This window comes from Engystomops pustulosus, chromosome 2 (genome assembly GCF_040894005.1).
Source record: "Engystomops pustulosus chromosome 2, aEngPut4.maternal, whole genome shotgun sequence".
In the NCBI taxonomy this organism is placed as follows: Eukaryota; Metazoa; Chordata; class Amphibia; order Anura; family Leptodactylidae; genus Engystomops; species Engystomops pustulosus.
In genome coordinates this window covers 182,540,203-182,546,202 of record NC_092412.1, presented here as the reverse complement: position 1 = coordinate 182,546,202, position 6,000 = coordinate 182,540,203, and the positions used below count along the sequence as shown (strand labels likewise).

At 36.8% G+C, this 6,000-nt stretch overlaps 1 long non-coding RNA gene across 1 annotated transcript; it reads right to left on the bottom strand.

The window, feature by feature from the left end:
- Window positions 1-554: 554 nt before the first annotated feature.
- LOC140116664 (uncharacterized) lies at window positions 555-3,154 on the bottom strand. The gene is made up of 2 exons (XR_011852893.1): window positions 2,804-3,154; window positions 555-1,365 (listed from the first exon to the last, which is right to left on the bottom strand). It is a non-coding gene; the product is annotated as an uncharacterized lncRNA (long non-coding RNA).
- Window positions 3,155-6,000: the final 2,846 nt, after the last annotated feature.

Genomic DNA, 6,000 nt, shown 5'->3' with positions numbered 1-6,000 from the left:
CATTTGTATATACTGATTGTAGATGAACCAGTTTCCTAACTCCAGAATCAAGTATGTTGAATATTTTATTTGCAAATCTTTTGTTATTACGGGATGTAAACCATCCCAATAGTTGTATGACTAATTGCTTACACCACTCTTATAACACAGAAATACTTGGCTAACCATGCATGCGTAGGTTGGGTTTAAATAAATAGCTGAACTCAGTGCAGTTGAACTAAATGCAGCAGTTAGTTTAGTTAACTGAACTGCATTCACCAGCTGAACCTTCCACACTCACTAGGTACAACAGCCCTAAGGCTACATTTACATGTTTATTTAGGATTATAGATGTAACTCATCCATGAAAAAATGTCAAATTTTTTATGGCTGAGTTTTTTCTAAATGGCATCCTTTTTTCATGGATGCTAGCAGACTATTCTCACAAAAGAGGGTGAAAGGAATGGTTGTATGAATAGGAGTTGACTGTTACATCTTCCACATTCATATAAATAGGGCCTAACACTAAATCAAAGTTCATTGATCAGCAACTGATAAGAAGGCAAAAAATAAAGTAAATTGAATAGGATAAGCATTTTTATTTAATTTAAAAACATCAAATCCATTTTACCACCCATCATTTACTTAAAGTAGTATCTTCTTGGTTCAATCTTTCAGTTGGTCTCCATTTGTATTTGATGAAAAATAGACATTTATTGAAGATTTTGTAGACATTGTTACATGCCTGTTGTGCTTCACCCCACTGAAATCTGGTTACGTATGAGACAGACTCCGGTGGAATGAAGGATAACAGAACATGTGGATTGTTCACTCACACGTCAACCTGTATATATTGTCATGAAGCAAAAATTAAATAAAGACCCAGAGCACAAATTAATGATATTTGATAGCCAACAGTGATATAGGAAAATGTATGCAGTACAAAACCTTCTGTACAACACTACAGAATAGAGAGAGAGAGGTAAATCTGTAATGATTTTAGGCCTCCCTTGTTAAAATAGAATCCCATCAATTTATATTTATGTTCAATGTGGAATAGGTGAGATATTCATACATCACAGACTACCTTCTGTGTAGCTTGTATAACACAAACCTTGTCCTGGGAGCATTCGGTGCCTTGCCCTTATATATGTCAGGGCTTGTTTTAGCTGAGTACTCTTGAATCACCACCATATAAGGAGGAGAGCACACCTGGAGAACTGAATTCCACTGCACAGTCTGGGCCCATCTGAAATGTTTCTGTCTTCTGGACATGTCTAAACCAGTCTTCACACAGTCAAAAGTTTCCATTGCATGATCACACAGTGGTCTAGGAATTAGTGAAAAATAGCTGGAGGCAATTGTCATCCTGAAGAGCTTTGATTGCTGAGATATGGAGAAAAAGATACCACATTATGTCCTTTGAAGTCATTTAAAGCACACTTTTGAAGCAAATAGCTCAGGTAACTGAAAATATAGATGAATGCTTAAGATGCATATTAAAAATTTAAATTTCAGATTAACCCAATGGATAATAGTGCCCACATTTTCTTTAAATATGAAAATCCAAACTTTAAGTAGGAATTAATATTGTTCTATAGAGTCTTCTATATGTCAAAAACTATATTGACACAGATATATATATCATATTTACAAGATATATATCTTGGCATTGACATAACAGTAGACACAATTTACCAGCAAAGAAGAAGGCCATCTCTAATAACAGCCCTAATCTTCCAATTAATTTAAATATAGAACAGGTAAAAGATAGATAGCGGAAGTTATAGGAGCTTTCTTATTGCTACTTTGAAGGACTTTTAAATATTAGTTACATATAGTAAAATGTGTTCTTTTAATAATAAAAGAAGCTTAAAATATTTTATGCTGTGTTATAAGTATCACATTATATCAAAGGATCACATTCCTTATAGATGGTCTTTTATAACTATACCTCCATGAATACAATATGTCTGCATTTACTTTATTTGCAAATACTTTATCCAAACTTTCAGTCCACAAAGTCTAAAATGGTTTGGGCTGAGTCTACATGGATCTCGTTTAAAGTATGTGAATTGAGCAAAGTATCTTGTTGCCAATACGTAATATCCTTTGGACTATGGACTTCAAGGACCCAAGCCTAGCAATCTTTTTGATGTTTTGGAGTGTATGCCACACAATTTCTCAAAATGCAAAATACAATATTACAGCTCATAGTATACCCTACTACATAGTGTGCATGTATAAGTAAGTTGCACTGTTTTTAAACACCTTCATACCAATTCTACATCTTTCCTTATATAAATAGCAAGTTACAAAGATGGACCCCTCAGAGCTGGCTTCACTGTCATGGCAAGGTTCCCTATTATATATTAATCTCGACATGCTTTAAAGATGTAGAATATTTTTATTTATAACTTATATTTAAATTTATAACTTAACGACATGCTATACATTACCACTAGCAAAATTATTTTGCAACACAGCAATGCGTTTATAAAAAAGAAGAAAAATATGTTCTCCAAACCAATTACATTGAAAAGTAAATATATGTTTTGGCCTGCTGCAAAGTGAATATTAGAAGTAATGTGGCATACACTTAGGGTACATGTGTATACATATTTCTCAATTAATAGGTATGTGTACATTGTAATACTAGTAAAATCTTTTAAAGTATTTGGAAATGTCCTATAAGGCAATGTTCCTCCTCAGTGCTGTATGTTTTCTCCCAGGAATGTCTGTGTTAATATTTGTTTTCATTCATCAGAAACCTTTCAGTATCTAAGCAATCTAAAGAAACATCAGACAACACATCCCAACTTACCTTTCCAGTAGAACAAAGGATCCAGTGGCTGAATCTCTATTCTTTTCTAAGTAGATAAAGTGCTAAGATAAGAGACAGGGACATGGAGGAATACAAAGAGCAAATAATAGTTACATAGCACAGCAGTCAAATGGAAATGAGCCTATTTAGTGCCAGAAAAAGGAATTGAAATGAAGATTTCACCACAGTACCAACAGTTCTTTCTGCCAGTATGAAATAGAGATCTGAATGTAGAAAACACAGGACTATAGCGATGAGAAATGGAAGAAAAGTCAGAGCAACTTAGGATGAATTAGCAAATACAGAAAGTACAGAGCCTGGAAGATTTGGCAGATGTGTATTGCAAGAATGATCGGCCCACTTTAAGGTCAAGGCTTTTTGTATTCACTTATTTTAATGAACAGTTGACAGACAGAGTGAGACGCCCTATCAGAGCATGTGTGTGTCAGAAAGGTGTGGCCTCCAGGTGCTGCTTACCTGAGGGCGTGTAAATGATGCACTCCTTACCGGCCACACCTAAGTAAGAGACTCAGAAGGTTTTTCACATGTCTTGAGGTATTTAGATAGCTGGAAGCATTCCTAAATTGACAAGATATATTGAAGAATTTGTAGATAAGCAGTATTTGCTTCACTTAAATTACAGCCTTGTATTTTATATCACTGAACAATGTTACTCAGTAGATTTGGTTGAATTGGTTAAAAATTTAATCAATTAAATATATACAGTGTATATATATATATATATATATATATATATATATATATATATATATATATATAATCTCAATACATAAACCCCAATGAGGCTCAGCTGGAGCTGTAGATACCAGGTATATCACTATATGATGGTCAGCATAGGGTTGTAATTGTATAGGGTTGCTTTGTAATACCAAATTTATAGGAACTGAAGTTGACTGTGGACAAAAGGAATAAAATGGTTGTTCAGGATTAGAAAACATTACTCCTTTCTTCCAACACTGTCCACAAGTCAAACCAAAAATTTCAACACAACTGTATTAAAGTAAATGGGGCAGGATTCCAAAGCCAAAGGGTTATATCAGAGCAATTATATCAGTTTTCTGCCTTCAAAATGTCTCAAAATAGTTTCATCTGCTGAATTTTGTAACTTTTTGCCAACAGACTTCACCTTTCACTTCAGACATTTCAAGCTCCTCAGACCCCTCCGAAAACTGGAGAAGGATCCTGCCAAATGATAAATATGTCCAAAGCTTGAGAATGTAGTGCAATGTAGATTCAAACTCTTCTCCAAGGGGTTTCCTGAAATTCTAAGGGTGCGGTCACACAGTGCATTTTGGCTGCATTTTCATTGCATTTTGAAACGCAATACAACAACTGAAGAGAGGTAATTTGCCTAGTTGCATTACTGTTAAAATTTATGTTTACAAAACACTGTGGAAACATGATGTTAACACATTAGTTAACAATGAGTTTACATTTGTGTTTTGTTAATGCACAGTTAATGCATGTGTTAACATCACATTTACACTGTGTTTTGTAAATGCAATGGTTAATAGTAATATAATTAGGCAAATCACCTCTCCTCAGCTGTTGTAATGCGTTTCAAAATGCAATCAAAACGCACCGTGTGACCTAAAAGCTGCCAGAGATTCTTCATCTTGGCAAACCGGTGGCTATTCATGGAAGAACACTGGGGATAATTTGTTATGACTAGCATTTAGAACACCAGTTGTATCCCCCCGCCAGTGATTATCACTAATAGGATATTAATATGGGTCCAATTTATGGTCTACAGGTAAGAACTGGCGAAGTTTGCGCCCATAGAGGTTTTTGCTCTTGCTTCCACTGGAACTCCGTTGGAGACTGGAGTAAATGTGATAGGCCAGGCACTCAAGTCTGGCCCACTCTGCTGCCTGCCTGTTCTATGCCCTGACACAGACAGAAAACTACCAGGGAGAGGAAGATTCATATAGTTTATCTGCCAGAACTGACAGAAGCCATAATGAATCTCCCCCTTTGTGTTTTTGCTACACAATTCTTGGACATGCAATACATTCCAACTCGAAGGCTACAACATCAATTCACTGTTATCTGTAAAAATAGGATTGTATCTAGGTTTAATCCAATAATAGTAATGTGAAGTCTCTGAAATTCCCTACTTTGACTTCCTTAAAGGGAACCTACCACCACGAAACTACCTATAAAGGTAGATCGGGTGGTAGGTGGATCAATAGGACATGAGGATAGCCCTTTTAAGGGCTAATCCTCACGTCCCCGCAATGATTTGAAAACTTTTATTGCCCCAATATTAAAATTTTCTTATGCGGCTACTGGGGCGTGGAGTAGCCGCATCTGAGGTTACACGAGGCGGCTACTCCACGCCCCGGTAGCCTCTTTTCTCCTCCTACCAAAAATCTTCGGCGTGCAGCTACGAGGAGCTGCGCGCCCTCGTCCGGCACATCTGCTGTCTGCGCATGCACAGCAGATGTGCCGGACGAGGGCGCGCAGCTCCTCGTAGCTGCGCGGCGAAGATTTTTGGTAGGAGGAGAAAAGAGGCTACCGGGCCTTGGAGTAGCCCCACGCCCCAGTAGCCGCATGAGAAAATTTTAATATTGGGGCAATAAAAGTTTTCAAATCATTGCGGGGACGTGAGGATTAGCCCTTAAAAGGGCTATCCTCACGTCCTATTGATCCACCTACCACCCGATCTACCTTTATAGGTAGATTTGTGGTGGTAGGTGCCCTTTAAGCCTTATGTTCATGATTCCATTCTCATGTGTCTTGTTAGAATGTCTCATCTACTGCCATCTTCCACCCCTCTCTTTAATTTGGGATTTTAAGTTCCTATTTTAGCATGTCTTCTCCACTTCCTAAATAAACTTACTCTTGATTCATCCTGCAACACCTACTAACAGGTCTCTCTTTTGTAAACTACTTTTGTGTAATTGTATCTGGTCAGCTACCTTTCTTCTGACACTTTAATGGACATCTTACATTCCACTGAAGCAGGGCTCAGTGCTCAACTCCTGCTTTACACTTGTATACATCCTCTGGGAAATCATTCATGTATTCTTAAAAACTTCTAAGCTATAGTATCATCTCTATATACAGCAGACACCTTCTCTATTGTACTCATACTGTGCTTTGCCTAAAACCATCAGATATTTACTACATAAGCTCCAAATTTCACAGTAAAAAAATTGTAATGTTTTAGGAAA